Source organism: Cololabis saira, unplaced genomic scaffold (genome assembly GCF_033807715.1).
Source record: "Cololabis saira isolate AMF1-May2022 unplaced genomic scaffold, fColSai1.1 scf046, whole genome shotgun sequence".
In the NCBI taxonomy this organism is placed as follows: domain Eukaryota; kingdom Metazoa; phylum Chordata; class Actinopteri; order Beloniformes; family Belonidae; genus Cololabis; species Cololabis saira.
In genome coordinates, this window is record NW_026906210.1 from 99,319 (window position 1) to 115,000 (window position 15,682).

At 51.8% G+C, this 15,682-nt stretch overlaps 10 non-coding genes across 10 annotated transcripts; all 10 read left to right on the forward strand.

The window, feature by feature from the left end:
- The first annotated feature begins 846 nt into the window (after positions 1 to 846).
- Positions 847 to 918, forward strand: trnam-cau (transfer RNA methionine (anticodon CAU)). Its single transcript has one exon. It is a non-coding gene; the product is annotated as a tRNA-Met (tRNA).
- Positions 919 to 3,610: 2,692 nt separating this feature from the next.
- Positions 3,611 to 3,682, forward strand: trnam-cau (transfer RNA methionine (anticodon CAU)). Its single transcript has one exon. It is a non-coding gene; the product is annotated as a tRNA-Met (tRNA).
- A 2,680-nt stretch (positions 3,683 to 6,362) lies between these two features.
- Positions 6,363 to 6,434, forward strand: trnam-cau (transfer RNA methionine (anticodon CAU)). The gene has a single exon. It is a non-coding gene; the product is annotated as a tRNA-Met (tRNA).
- A 660-nt stretch (positions 6,435 to 7,094) lies between these two features.
- Positions 7,095 to 7,167, forward strand: trnav-aac (transfer RNA valine (anticodon AAC)). Its single transcript has one exon. It is a non-coding gene; the product is annotated as a tRNA-Val (tRNA).
- A 2,632-nt stretch (positions 7,168 to 9,799) lies between these two features.
- Positions 9,800 to 9,871, forward strand: trnam-cau (transfer RNA methionine (anticodon CAU)). Its single transcript has one exon. It is a non-coding gene; the product is annotated as a tRNA-Met (tRNA).
- A 375-nt stretch (positions 9,872 to 10,246) lies between these two features.
- trnas-aga (transfer RNA serine (anticodon AGA)) lies at positions 10,247 to 10,328 on the forward strand. Its single transcript has one exon. It is a non-coding gene; the product is annotated as a tRNA-Ser (tRNA).
- A 1,778-nt stretch (positions 10,329 to 12,106) lies between these two features.
- On the forward strand, positions 12,107 to 12,178 carry trnam-cau (transfer RNA methionine (anticodon CAU)). Its single transcript has one exon. It is a non-coding gene; the product is annotated as a tRNA-Met (tRNA).
- A 298-nt stretch (positions 12,179 to 12,476) lies between these two features.
- On the forward strand, positions 12,477 to 12,558 carry trnas-aga (transfer RNA serine (anticodon AGA)). The gene has a single exon. It is a non-coding gene; the product is annotated as a tRNA-Ser (tRNA).
- Positions 12,559 to 12,814: 256 nt separating this feature from the next.
- On the forward strand, positions 12,815 to 12,887 carry trnav-aac (transfer RNA valine (anticodon AAC)). Its single transcript has one exon. It is a non-coding gene; the product is annotated as a tRNA-Val (tRNA).
- A 1,883-nt stretch (positions 12,888 to 14,770) lies between these two features.
- On the forward strand, positions 14,771 to 14,842 carry trnam-cau (transfer RNA methionine (anticodon CAU)). Its single transcript has one exon. It is a non-coding gene; the product is annotated as a tRNA-Met (tRNA).
- The last annotated feature ends 840 nt before the right edge of the window (positions 14,843 to 15,682 follow it).

Genomic DNA, 15,682 nt, shown 5'->3' on the forward strand with positions numbered 1-15,682 from the left:
CAGGAGCATCACCACCACACCTCAGGAGCTTCCACCACCAAACCCTAACAACAACTCAACAACCTCAAAAACCCGGCTCACCTGGAGCCACCCAAAGACCCGGCTCACCATCCGAACCCGGGGACCCGCTTTTAAGCCCCCCACCGACCGGCCACTGGAGTGAAAGAGCCAGCCCTTGGGCCTGGAGGACCAGGGCCCTGGTACCATAAACACCCAGACGCTCCTAGCACCATGGACAGCACTCTGTCAGATGCTCAAGTGCATATTGTTTTTTACTCATGTTCTGGTTTCAGGACCACAATAAAAACACAATAAAAGCTGAACAGGGTTCCATGGTGTAATGGTTAGCACTCTGGACTTTGACCCCAGGAGCTTCCACCACCAGACACCACTAGCTCCACCACCAGACGACAGCAGCATCACCACCACACCTCAGGAGCTTCCACCACCAGACACCACTAGCTCCTCCACCAGACCCCAGCAGCATCACCACCAGACCCCAGCAGCATCACCACCAGACCCCAGGAGCTTCCACCACCAGACCCCAGGAATTTCCATCACCAGACCCAAGGAGCTTCCATCACCTGACCCCAGGAGCTTCCATCACCAGACCCCAGGAGCTTCCACCACCAGACCCCACTAGCTGCACCATCAGACCCCAGCAGCATCACCACCACACCTCAGGAGCTTCCACCACCAGACCCTGACAACAACTCAACAACCTCAACAACCCGGCTCACCTGGAGCCACCCAGAGACCCGGCTCACCGTCCGAACCAGGGGACCCGCTTTTAAGTCCCCTCCCCCCTCCCCCCCACTGTGTGGCGGAGTCACATCCTGGTTATACAGCAGAGTGGCGCAGCGGAAGCGTGCTGGGCCCATAACCCAGAGGTCGATGGATCGAAACCATCCTCTGCTACTTAAGAGATCCTCTCATACATGAGATGTGAGAGATTAACTGAAATCTATCCAGAGCTTTTTGGAAACAAGAAAGTGGATGTATGATCTATGAACATACTGCACTGACTGTTGATGAAAATGCATTTAATCAAAATGAGGATGAAAATATGTCTCAACCTAATAAAGTAAAACCAACCATTTTAAAATGAACTAAAACCAACCATTTTAAAATAAAGACTCTAAATTGTCTATTTCTGAAGATTCACACACACACACACACACACACACACACACACACACACACACACACACACACACACACACACACACACACACACACACACACACACACACACACACACACACACACACATACACACAGCTGACAGGTTGTTGTGGCCGAGTGGTTAAGGCGATGGACTAGAAATCCATTGGGGATTCCCCGCGCAGGTTGGAATCCTGCCAACAATGAGTAATGTTTGAATGTGCAAGACGACTGCCTAATTTGCAGTTATTAATCATATCCAGTACTGTCTTTCAAAAGTAATCAGTTGGCTTCCCTTGTGGTACATTTTGTATTTTCTACCCAGCATGGTAATACCGATGGATGATTTTTAATTTTACCGCACCAGGACAACTTATATGAAATCACACATTTATTTCTAACATGAATGATTTGAAGATAGGATTTTTTTTTCGTTACGCCCGCCATTTTCAAAGCATGCAAGTTTCCATAGTGTAGTGGTTATCACGTTCGCCTAACACGCGAAAGGTCCCCTGTTCGAAACTGGGCGGAAACATGTATTACTGCAATAATATTATTTGGACTTGGAAAACCCCTCTAATCCTCTTCTTGGTGCTCGGCACAGGAAGGTCGACCATCTCTTTCTCGCATTGGGTCTTATGCAGAAATGAATTTCGTTGCAGTTCCACAACTGATTAAAAGCCAGTCATTCCCCATTTACCTAATCTTTCAAATGTCCAACTTTACAGGAAAAAAAGAAACATATTACAGAGATTTTTTACAGGATCTTTTCGTCATGCCCGCCTTTTTCAAAACATGTAAGTCACTAGCTCCACCACCAAACCCCAGCAGCATTAACACCAGACCCCACTAGCTCCACCACCAGACCCCAGGAGCTTCCAACACCAGACCCCACTAGCTCCACCACCATACCCCAGCAGCATCACCACCAGACCCCAGGAGCTTCCACCACCAGACCCCAGGAGCTTCCACCACCAGACCTCAGGAGCTTCCACCAGACCCCAGCAGCATCACCACCAGACCCCACTAGCTCCACCACCAGACCCCAGCAGCATTACCACCAGACCCCATCCACCACCAGACCCTACTAGCTCCACCACCAGACCCCAGCAGCATTACCACCAGACCCCATCCACCACAAGACCCCACTAGCTCCACCACCAGACCCCAGCAGCATCACCACCAGACCCCATCCACCACCAGACCCTACTAGCTCCACCACCAGACCCCAGGAGCTTCCAACACCAGACCCCACTAGCTCCACCACCGGACCCCAGCAGCATCAGCACCAGACCCCACTAGCTCCACCACCGGACCCCAGCAGCATCAGCACCAGACCCCAGGAGCTTCCACCACCAGACCCCAGGAGCTTCCACCACCAGACCCCAGGAGCTTCCACCACCAGACCCCAGGAGCTTCCACCACCAGACCTCAGGAGCTTCCACCACCAGACCCCAGGAGCTTCCACCACCAGACCCCAGCAGCATCAGCACCAGACCCCAGCAGCATCACCACCAGAACCCAGGAGCTTCCACCACCACACCCCAGGAGCTTCCATCACCAGACCCCAGGAGCTTCCACCACCAGACCCCTCTAGCTGCACCACCAGACCCCAGCAGCATCACCACCACACCTCAGGAGCTTCCACCACCAAACCCTAACAACAACTCAACAACCTCAAAAACCCGGCTCACCTGGAGCCACCCAAAGACCCGGCTCACCGTCCGAACCCAGGGACCCGCTTTTAAGCCCCCCACCGACCGGCCACTGGAGTGAAAGAGCCAGCCCTTGGGCCTGGAGGACCAGGGCCCTGGTACCATAAACACCCAGACGCTCCTAGCACCATGGACAGCACTCTGTCAGATGCTCAAGCGCATATTGTTTTTTACTCATGTTCTGGTTTCAGGACCACAATAAAAACACAATAAAAGCTGAACAGGGTTCCATGGTGTAATGGTTAGCACTCTGGACTTTGACCCCAGGAGCTTCCACCACCAGACACCACTAGCTCCACCACCAGACGACAGCAGCATCACCACCACACCGCAGGAGCTTCCACCACCAGACACCACTAGCTCCTCCACCAGACCCCAGCAGCATCACCACCAGACCCCAGGAGCTTCCACCACCAGACCCCAGGAATTTCCATCACCAGACCCAAGGAGCTTCCATCACCTGACCCCAGGAGCTTCCATCACCAGACCCCAGGAGCTTCCACCACCAGACCCCACTAGCTGCACCACCAGACCCCAGCAGCATCACCACCACACCTCAGGAGCTTCCACCACCAGACCCCAACAACAACTCAACAACCTCAACAACCTCAACAACCCGGCTCACCTGGAGCCACCCAGAGACCCGGCTCACCGTCCGAACCAGGGGACCCGCTTTTAAGTCCCTACCCCCCTCCCCCCCACTGTGTGGCGGAGTCACATCCTGGTTATACAGCAGAGTGGCGCAGCGGAAGCGTGCTGGGCCCATAACCCAGAGGTCGATGGATCGAAACCATCCTCTGCTACTTAAGAGATCCTCTCATACATGAGATGTGAGAGATTAACTGAAATCTATCCAGAGCTTTTTGGAAACAAGAAAGTGGATGTATGATCTATGAACATACTGCACTGACTGTTGATGAAAATGCATTTAATCAAAATGAGGATGAAAATATGTCTCAACCTAATAAAGTAAAACCAACCATTTTAAAATAAAGTAAAACCAACCATTTTAAAATAAAGACTCTAAATTGTCTATTTCTGAAGATTCACACACACACACACACACACACACACACACACACACACACACACACACACACACACACACACACACACACACACACACACACACACACACACACACATACACACAGCTGACAGGTTGTTGTGGCCGAGTGGTTAAGGCGATGGACTAGAAATCCATTGGGGATTCCCCGCGCAGGTTGGAATCCTGCCAACAATGAGTAATGTTTGAATGTGCAAGACGACTGCCTAATTTGCAGTTATTAATCATATCCAGTACTGTCTTTCAAAAGTAATCAGTTGGCTTCCCTTGTGGTACATTTTGTATTTTCTACCCAGCATGGTAATACCGATGGATGATTTTTAATTTTACCGCACCAGGACAACTTATATGAAATCACACATTTATTTCTAACATGAATGATTTGAAGATAGGATTTTTTTTTCGTTACGCCCGCCATTTTCAAAGCATGCAAGTTTCCATAGTGTAGTGGTTATCACGTTCGCCTAACACGCGAAAGGTCCCCTGTTCGAAACTGGGCGGAAACATGTATTACTGCAATAATATTATTTGGACTTGGAAAACCCCTCTAATCCTCTTCTTGGTGCTCGGCACAGGAAGGTCGACCATCTCTTTCTTGCATTGGGTCTTATGCAGAAATGAATTTCGTTGCAGTTCCACAACTGATTAAAAGCCAGTCATTCCTCATTTACCTAATCTTTCAAATGTCCAACTTTACAGGAAAAAAAGAAACATATTACAGAGATTTTTTACAGGATCTTTTCGTCATGCCCGCCTTTTTCAAAACATGTAAGTCACTAGCTCCACCACCAAACCCCAGCAGCATTAACACCAGACCCCACTAGCTCCACCACCAGACCCCAGGAGCTTCCAACACCAGACCCCACTAGCTCCACCACCATACCCCAGCAGCATCACCACCAGACCCCAGGTGCTTCCACCACCAGACCCCAGGAGCTTCCACCACCAGACCTCAGGAGCTTCCACCAGACCCCAGCAGCATCACCACCAGACCCCACTAGCTCCACCACCAGACCCCAGCAGCATTACCACCAGACCCCATCCACCACCAGACCCTACTAGCTCCACCACCAGACCCCAGCAGCATTACCACCAGACCCCATCCACCACAAGACCCCACTAGCTCCACCACCAGACCCCAGCAGCATCACCACCAGACCCCATCCACCACCAGACCCTACTAGCTCCACCACCAGACCCCAGGAGCTTCCAACACCAGACCCCACTAGCTCCACCACCGGACCCCAGCAGCATCAGCACCAGACCCCACTAGCTCCACCACCGGACCCCAGCAGCATCAGCACCAGACCCCAGGAGCTTCCACCACCAGACCCCAGGAGCTTCCACCACCAGACCCCAGGAGCTTCCACCACCAGACCCCAGGAGCTTCCACCACCAGACCTCAGGAGCTTCCACCACCAGACCCCAGGAGCTTCCACCACCAGACCCCAGCAGCATCAGCACCAGACCCCAGCAGCATCACCACCAGAACCCAGGAGCTTCCACCACCACACCCCAGGAGCTTCCATCACCAGACCCCAGGAGCTTCCACCACCAGACCCCTCTAGCTGCACCACCAGACCCCAGCAGCATCACCACCACACCTCAGGAGCTTCCACCACCAAACCCTAACAACAACTCAACAACCTCAAAAACCCGGCTCACCTGGAGCCACCCAAAGACCCGGCTCACCGTCCGAACCCAGGGACCCGCTTTTAAGCCCCCCACCGACCGGCCACTGGAGTGAAAGAGCCAGCCCTTGGGCCTGGAGGACCAGGGCCCTGGTACCATAAACACCCAGACGCTCCTAGCACCATGGACAGCACTCTGTCAGATGCTCAAGCGCATATTGTTTTTTACTCATGTTCTGGTTTCAGGACCACAATAAAAACACAATAAAAGCTGAACAGGGTTCCATGGTGTAATGGTTAGCACTCTGGACTTTGACCCCAGGAGCTTCCACCACCAGACACCACTAGCTCCACCACCAGACGACAGCAGCATCACCACCACACCGCAGGAGCTTCCACCACCAGACACCACTAGCTCCTCCACCAGACCCCAGCAGCATCACCACCAGACCCCAGGAGCTTCCACCACCAGACCCCAGGAATTTCCATCACCAGACCCAAGGAGCTTCCATCACCTGACCCCAGGAGCTTCCATCACCAGACCCCAGGAGCTTCCACCACCAGACCCCACTAGCTGCACCACCAGACCCCAGCAGCATCACCACCACACCTCAGGAGCTTCCACCACCAGACCCCAACAACAACTCAACAACCTCAACAACCTCAACAACCCGGCTCACCTGGAGCCACCCAGAGACCCGGCTCACCGTCCGAACCAGGGGACCCGCTTTTAAGTCCCTACCCCCCTCCCCCCCACTGTGTGGCGGAGTCACATCCTGGTTATACAGCAGAGTGGCGCAGCGGAAGCGTGCTGGGCCCATAACCCAGAGGTCGATGGATCGAAACCATCCTCTGCTACTTAAGAGATCCTCTCATACATGAGATGTGAGAGATTAACTGAAATCTATCCAGAGCTTTTTGGAAACAAGAAAGTGGATGTATGATCTATGAACATACTGCACTGACTGTTGATGAAAATGCATTTAATCAAAATGAGGATGAAAATATGTCTCAACCTAATAAAGTAAAACCAACCATTTTAAAATAAAGTAAAACCAACCATTTTAAAATAAAGACTCTAAATTGTCTATTTCTGAAGATTCACACACACACACACACACACACACACACACACACACACACACACACACACACACACACACATACACACAGCTGACAGGTTTTTGTGGCCGAGTGGTTAAGGCGATGGACTAGAAATCCATTGGGGATTCCCCGCGCAGGTTCGAATCCTGCCAACAACGAGTAATGTTTGAATGTGCAAGACGACTGCCTAATTTGCAGTTATTAATCATATCCAGTACTGTCTTTCAAAAGTAATCAGTTGGCTTCCCTTGTGGTACATTTTGTATTTTCTACCCAGCATGGTAATACCGATGGATGATTTTTAATTTTACCGCACCAGGACAACTTATATGAAATCACACATTTATTTCTAACATGAATGATTTGAAGATAGGATTTTTTTTTCGTTACGCCCGCCATTTTCAAAGCATGCAAGTTTCCGTAGTGTAGTGGTTAGCACGTTCGCCTAACACGCGAAAGGTCCCCTGTTCGAAACTGGGCGGAAACATGTATTGCTGCAATAATATTATTTGGACTTGGAAAACCCCTCTAATCCTCTTCTTGGTGCTCGGCACAGGAAGGTCGACCATCTCTTTCTCGCATTGGGTCTTATGCAGAAATGAATTTCGTTGCAGTTCCACAACTGATTAAAAGCCAGTCATTCCTCATTTACCTAATCTTTCAAATGTCCAACTTTACAGGAAAAAAAGAAACATATTACAGAGATTTTTTACAGGATCTTTTCGTCATGCCCGCCTTTTTCAAAACATGTAAGTCACTAGCTCCACCACCAAACCCCAGCAGCATTAACACCAGACCCCACTAGCTCCACCACCAGACCCCAGGAGCTTCCAACACCAGACCCCACTAGCTCCACCACCATACCCCAGCAGCATCACCACCAGACCCCAGGAGCTTCCACCACCAGACCCCAGGAGCTTCCACCACCAGACCTCAGGAGCTTCCACCACCAGACCCCAGGAGCTTCCACCAGACCCCAGCAGCATCACCACCAGACCCCACTAGCTCCACCACCAGACCCCAGCAGCATTACCACCAGACCCCATCCACCACCAGACCCTACTAGCTCCACCACCAGGCCCCAGCAGCATTACCACCAGACCCCATCCACCACAAGACCCCACTAGCTCCACCACCAGACCCCAGCAGCATCACCACCAGACCCCATCCACCACCAGACCCTACTAGCTCCACCACCAGACCCCAGGAGCTTCCAACACCAGACCCCACTAGCTCCACCACCGGACCCCAGCAGCATCAGCACCAGACCCCAGGAGCTTCCACCACCAGACCCCAGGAGCTTCCACCACAAGACCCCAGGAGCTTCCACCACCAGACCCCAGGAGCTTCCACCACCAGACCTCAGGAGCTTCCACCACCAGACCCCAGGAGCTTCCACCACCAGACCCCAGCAGCATCAGCACCAGACCCCAGCAGCATCACCACCAGAACCCAGGAGCTTCCACCACCACACCCCAGGAGCTTCCATCACCAGACCCCAGGAGCTTCCACCACCACACCTCAGGAGCTTCCACCACCAAACCCTAACAACAACTCAACAACCTCAAAAACCCGGCTCACCTGGAGCCACCCAAAGACCCGGCTCACCGTCCGAACCCGGGGACCCGCTTTTAAGCCCCCCACCAACCGGCCACTGGAGTGAAAGAGCCAGCCCTTGGGCCTGGAGGACCAGGGCCCTGGTACCATAAACACCCAGACGCTCCTAGCACCATGGACAGCACTCTGTCAGATGCTCAAGCGCATATTGTTTTTTACTCATGTTCTGGTTTCAGGACCACAATAAAAACACAATAAAAGCTGAACAGGGTTCCATGGTGTAATGGTTAGCACTCTGGACTTTGACCCCAGGAGCTTCCACCACCAGACACCACTAGCTCCACCACCAGACGACAGCAGCATCACCACCACACCTCAGGAGCTTCCACCACCAGACACCACTAGCTCCACCACCAGACCCCAGCAGCATGACCACCAGACCCCAGCAGCATCACCACCAGACCCCAGGAGCTTCCACCACCAGACCCCAGGAATTTCCATCACCAGACCCAAGGAGCTTCCATCACCTGACCCCAGGAGCTTCCATCACCAGACCCCAGGAGCTTCCACCACCAGACCCCACTAGCTGCACCACCAGACCCCAGCAGCATCACCACCAGAACCCAGGAGCTTCCACCACCACACCCCAGGAGCTTCCATCACCAGACCCCAGGAGCTTCCACCACCAGACCCCTCTAGCTGCACCACCAGACCCCAGCAGCATCACCACCACACCTCAGGAGCTTCCACCACCAAACCCTAACAACAACTCAACAACCTCAAAAACCCGGCTCACCTGGAGCCACCCAAAGACCCGGCTCACCGTCCGAACCCGGGGACCCGCTTTTAAGCCCCCCACCGACCGGCCACTGGAGTGAAAGAGCCAGCCCTTGGGCCTGGAGGACCAGGGCCCTGGTACCATAAACACCCAGATGCTCCTAGCACCATGGACAGCACTCTGTCAGATGCTCAAGCGCATATTGTTTTTTACTCATGTTCTGGTTTCAGGACCACAATAAAAACACAATAAAAGCTGAACAGGGTTCCATGGTGTAATGGTTAGCACTCTGGACTTTGACCCCAGGAGCTTCCACCACCAGACACCACTAGCTCCACCACCAGACGACAGCAGCATCACCACCACACCTCAGGAGCTTCCACCACCAGACACCACTAGCTCCACCACCAGACCCCAGCAGCATCACCACCAGACCCCAGCAGCATCACCACCAGACCCCAGGAGCTTCCACCACCAGACCCCAGGAATTTCCATCACCAGACCCAAGGAGCTTCCATCACCTGACCCCAGGAGCTTCCATCACCAGACCCCAGGAGCTTCCACCACCAGACCCCACTAGCTGCACCACCAGACCCCAGCAGCATCACCACCCCACCTCAGGAGCTTCCACCACCAGACCCCAAAAACAACTCAACAACCTCAACAACCCGGCTCACCTGGAGCCACCCAGAGACCCGGCTCACCGTCCGAACCAGGGGACCCGCTTTTAAGTCCCCTACCCCCCTCCCCCCCACTGTGTGGCGGAGTCACATCCTGGTTATACAGCAGAGTGGCGCAGCGGAAGCGTGCTGGGCCCATAACCCAGAGGTCGATGGATCGAAACCATCCTCTGCTACTTAAGAGATCCTCTCATACATGAGATGTGAGAGATTAACTGAAATCTATCCAGAGCTTTTTGGAAACAAGAAAGTGGATGTATGATCTATGAACATACTGCACTGACTGTTGATAAAAATGCATTTAATCAAAATGAGGATGAAAATATGTCTCAACCTAATAAAGTAAAACCAACCATTTTAAAATAAAGTAAAACCAACCATTTTAAAATAAAGACTCTAAATTGTCTATTTCTGAAGATTCACACACACACACACACACACACTACACACACACACACACACACACACACACACACACACACATACACACACACACACACACACACACACACACACACACACACACACACACACATACACATAACTGACAGGTTGTTGTGGCCGAGTGGTTAAGGCGATGGACTAGAAATCCATTGGGGATTCCCCGCGCAGGTTCGAATCCCGCCAACAACGAGTAATGTTTGAATGTGCAAGACGACAGCCTAATTTGCAGTTATTAATCATATCCAGTACTGTCTTTCAAAAGTAATCAGTTGGCTTCCCTTGTGGTACATTTTGTATTTTCTACCCAGCATGGTAATACCGATGGATGATTTTTAATTTTACCGCACCAGGACAACTTATATGAAATCACACATTTATTTCTAACATGAATGATTTGAAGATAGGATTTTTTTTTCGTTACGTCCGCCATTTTCAATGCATGCAAGTTTCTGTAGTGTAGTGGTTATGAAGTTTGCCTAACACGCGAAAGGTCCCCTGTTCGAAACTGGGCGGAAACATGTATTACTGCAATAATATTATTTGGACTTGTAAAACCCCTCTAATCCTCTTCTTGGTGCTCGGCACAGGAAGGTCGACCATCTCTTTCTCGCATTGGGTCTTATGCAGAAATGAATTTCGTTGCAGTTCCACAACTGATTAAAAGCCAGTCATTCCCCATTTACCTAATCTTTCAAATGTCCAACTTTACAGGAAAAAAAGAAACATATTACAGAGATTTTTTACAGGATCTTTTCGTCATGCCCGCCTTTTTCAAAACATGTAAGTCACTAGCTCCACCACCAAACCCCAGCAGCATTAACACCAGACCCCACTAGCTCCACCACCAGACCCCAGGAGCTTCCAACACCAGACCCCACTAGCTCCACCACCATACCCCAGCAGCATCACCACCAGACCCCAGGAGCTTCCACCACCAGACCCCAGGAGCTTCCACCACCAGACCTCAGGAGCTTCCACCACCAGACCCCAGGAGCTTCCACCAGACCCCAGCAGCATCACCACCAGACCCCACTAGCTCCACCACCAGACCCCAGCAGCATTACCACCAGACCCCATCCACCACCAGACCCTACTAGCTCCACCACCAGACCCCAGCAGCATTACCACCAGACCCCATCCACCACAAGACCCCACTAGCTCCACCACCAGACCCCAGCAGCATCACCACCAGACCCCATCCACCACCAGACCCTACTAGCTCCACCACCAGACCCCAGGAGCTTCCAACACCAGACCCCACTAGCTCCACCACCGGACCCCAGCAGCATCAGCACCAGACCCCAGGAGCTTCCACCACCAGACCCCAGGAGCTTCCACCACCAGACCCCAGGAGCTTCCACCACCAGACCCCAGGAGCTTCCACCACCAGACCCCAGGAGCTTCCACCACCAGACCTCAGGAGCTTCCACCACCAGACCCCAGGAGCTTCCACCACCAGACCCCAGCAGCATCAGCACCAGACCCCAGCAGCATCACCACCAGAACCCAGGAGCTTCCACCACCACACCCCAGGAGCTTCCATCACCAGACCCCAGGAGCTTCCACCACCAGACCCCTCTAGCTGCACCACCAGACCCCAGCAGCATCACCACCAGACCCCAGCAGCATCACCACCAGACCCCAGGAGCTTCCACCACCAGACCCCAGGAATTTCCATCACCAGACCCAAGGAGCTTCCATCACCTGACCCCAGGAGCTTCCATCACCTGACCCCAGGAGCTTCCACCACCAGACCCCACTAGCTGCACCACCAGACCCCAGCAGCATCACCACCACACCTCAGGAGCTTCCACCACCAGACCCCAACAACAACTCAACAACCTCAACAACCCGGCTCACCTGGAGCCACCCAGAGACCCGGCTCACCGTCCGAACCAGGGGACCCTCTTTTAAGTCCCCTACCCCCCTCCCCCCCACTGTGTGGCGGAGTCACATCCTGGTTATACAGCAGAGTGGCGCAGCGGAAGCGTGCTGGGCCCATAACCCAGAGGTCGATGGATCGAAACCATCCTCTGCTACTTAAGAGATCCTCTCATACATGAGATGTGAGAGATTAACTGAAATCTATCCAGAGCTTTTTGGAAACAAGAAAGTGGATGTATGATCTATGAACATACTGCACTGACTGTTGATGAAAATGCATTTAATCAAAATGAGGATGAAAATATGTCTCAACCTAATAAAGTAAAACCAACCATTTTAAAATAAAGTAAAACCAACCATTTTAAAATAAAGACTCTAAATTGTCTATTTCTGAAGATTCACACACACACACACACACACACACACACACACACACATACACACAGCTGACAGGTTGTTGTGGCCGAGTGGTTAAGGCGATGGACTAGAAATCCATTGGGGATTCCCCGCGCAGGTTCGAATCCTGCCAACAACGAGTAATGTTTGAATGTGCAAGACTACTGCCTAATTTGCAGTTATTAATCATATCCAGAACTGTCTTTCAAAAGTAATCAGTTGGCTTCCCTTGTGGTACATTTTGTATTTTCTACCCATCATGGTAATACCGATGGATGATTTTTAATTTTACCGCACCAGGACAACTTATATGAAATCACACATTTATTTCTAACATGAATGATTTGAAGATAGGATTTTTTTTTCGTTACGCCCGCCATTTTCAAAGCATGCAAGTTTCCGTAGTGTAGTGGTTATCACGTTCGCCTAACACGCGAAAGGTCCCCTGTTCGAAACTGGGCGGAAACATGTATTACTGCAATAATATTATTTGGACTTGGAAAACCCCTCTAATCCTCTTCTTGGTGCTCGGCACAGGAAGGTCGACCATCTCTTTCTCGCATTGGGTCTTATGCAGAAATGAATTTCGTTGCAGTTCCACAACTGATTAAAAGCCAGTCATTCCCCATTTACCTAATCTTTCAAATGTCCAACTTTACAGGAAAAAAAGAAACATATTACAGAGATCTTTTACAGGATCTTTTCGTCATGCCCGCCTTTTTCAAAACATGTAAGTCACTAGCTCCACCACCAAACCCCAGCAGCATTAACACCAGACCCCACTAGCTCCACCATCAGACCCCAGGAGCTTCCAACACCAGACCCCACTAGCTCCACCACCAGACCCCAGGAGCTTCCACCACCAGACCCCAGGAGCTTCCACCACCAGACCCCAGGAGCTTCCACCACCAGACCCCAGGAGCTTCCACCACCAGACCTCAGGAGCTTCCACCACCAGACCCCAGGAGCTTCCACCAGACCCCAGCAGCATCACCACCAGACCCCACTAGCTCCACCACCAGACCCCAGCAGCATTACCACCAGACCCCATCCACCACCAGACCCTACTAGCTCCACCACCAGACCCCAGCAGCATTACCACCAGACCCCATCCACCACAAGACCCCACTAGCTCCACCACCAGACCCCAGCAGCATCACCACCAGACCCCATCCACCACCAGACCCTACTAGCTCCACCACCAGACCCCAGGAGCTTCCAACACCAGACCCCACTAGCTCCACCACCAGACCCCAGCAGCATCAGCACCAGACCCCAGGAGCTTCCACCACCAGACCCCAGGAGCTTCCACCACCAGACCCCAGGAGCTTCCACCACCAGACCCCAGGAGCTTCCACCACCAGACCTCAGGAGCTTCCACCACCAGACCCCAGCAGCATCACCACCAGAACCCAGGAGCTTCCACCACCACACCCCAGGAGCTTCCATCACCAGACCCCAGGAGCTTCCACCACCAGACCCCTCTAGCTGCACCACCAGACCCCAGCAGCATCACCACCACACCTCAGGAGCTTCCACCACCAAACCCTAACAACAACTCAACAACCTCAAAAACCCGGCTCACCTGGAGCCACCCAAAGACCCGGCTCACCGTCCGAACCCGGGGACCCGCTTTTAAGCCCCCCACCGACCGGCCACTGGAGTGAAAGAGCCAGCCCTTGGGCCTGGAGGACCAGGGCCCTGGTACCATAAACACCCAGACGCTCCTAGCACCATGGACAGCACTCTGTCAGATGCTCAAGCGCATATTGTTTTTTACTCATGTTCTGGTTTCAGGACCACAATAAAAACACAATAAAAGCTGAACAGGGTTCCATGGTGTAATGGTTAGCACTCTGGACTTTGACCCCAGGAGCTTCCACCACCAGACACCACTAGCTCCACCACCAGACGACAGCAGCATCACCACCACAACTCAGGAGCTTCCACCACCAGACACCACTAGCTCCACCACCAGACCCCAGCAGCATCACCACCAGACCCCAGCAGCATCACCACCAGACCCCAGGAGCTTCCACCACCAGACCCCAGGAATTTCCATCACCAGACCCAAGGAGCTTCCATCACCTGACCCCAGGAGCTTCCATCACCAGACCCCAGGAGCTTCCACCACCAGACCCCACTAGCTGCACCACCAGACCCCAGCAGCATCACCACCACACCTCAGGAGCTTCCACCACCAGACCCCAACAACAACTCAACAACCTCAACAACCCGGCTCACCTGGAGCCACCCAGAGACCCGGCTCACCGTCCGAACCAGGGGACCCGCTTTTAAGTCCCCTACCCCCCTCCCCCCCACTGTGTGGCGGAGTCACATCCTGGTTATACAGCAGAGTGGCGCAGCGGAAGCGTGCTGGGCCCATAACCCAGAGGTCGATGGATCGAAACCATCCTCTGCTACTTAAGAGATTCTCTCATACATGAGATGTGAGAGATTAACTGAAATCTATCCAGAGCTTTTTGGAAACAAGAAAGTGGATGTATGATCTATGAACATACTGCACTGACTGTTGATGAAAATGCATTTAATCAAAATAGGGATGAAAATATGTCTAAACCTAATAAAGTAAAACCAACCATTTTAAAATGAAGTAAAACCAACCATTTTAAAATAAAGACTCTAAATTGTCTATTTCTGAAGATTCAAACACACACACACACACACACACACACACACACACACACACACACACACACACACACAGCTGACAGGTTGTTGTGGCCGAGTGGTTAAGGCGATGTACTAGAAATCCATTGGGGATTCCCCGCGCAGGTTCGAATCCTGCCAACAACGAGTAAGGTTTGAATGTGCAAGACGACTGCCTAATTTGCAGTTATTAATCATATCCAGTACTGTGTTGTGCGACTCGGGTAGCTTGGCTGATCAAGGCTATTAATGAATATTATTAATAAAGTTGACTATTTATCAAATCATATTATCAAAATTATAATTCTCGGGGCACCACCACCGGGCCTTACTCCGATGGAATTCGATAACTAAAACAGCAGAAAATCAGTCTCGTATGATTTTTGAATTATCCTGCAGAACAGCAAATCTTACAGAATAACAGTGAAGGCGTGATATCCGAACACTGGGCTCTGCTTAAACAAATCAACCTGTGACCAAATCTTGCATGAAATAACACAACCACTCATTAAGAATCAATCAGAATTTATTTACATACGGGTATCAAAAGGGATGTAAATAAATACCAGAATAAATCTGATGGCACACGACAT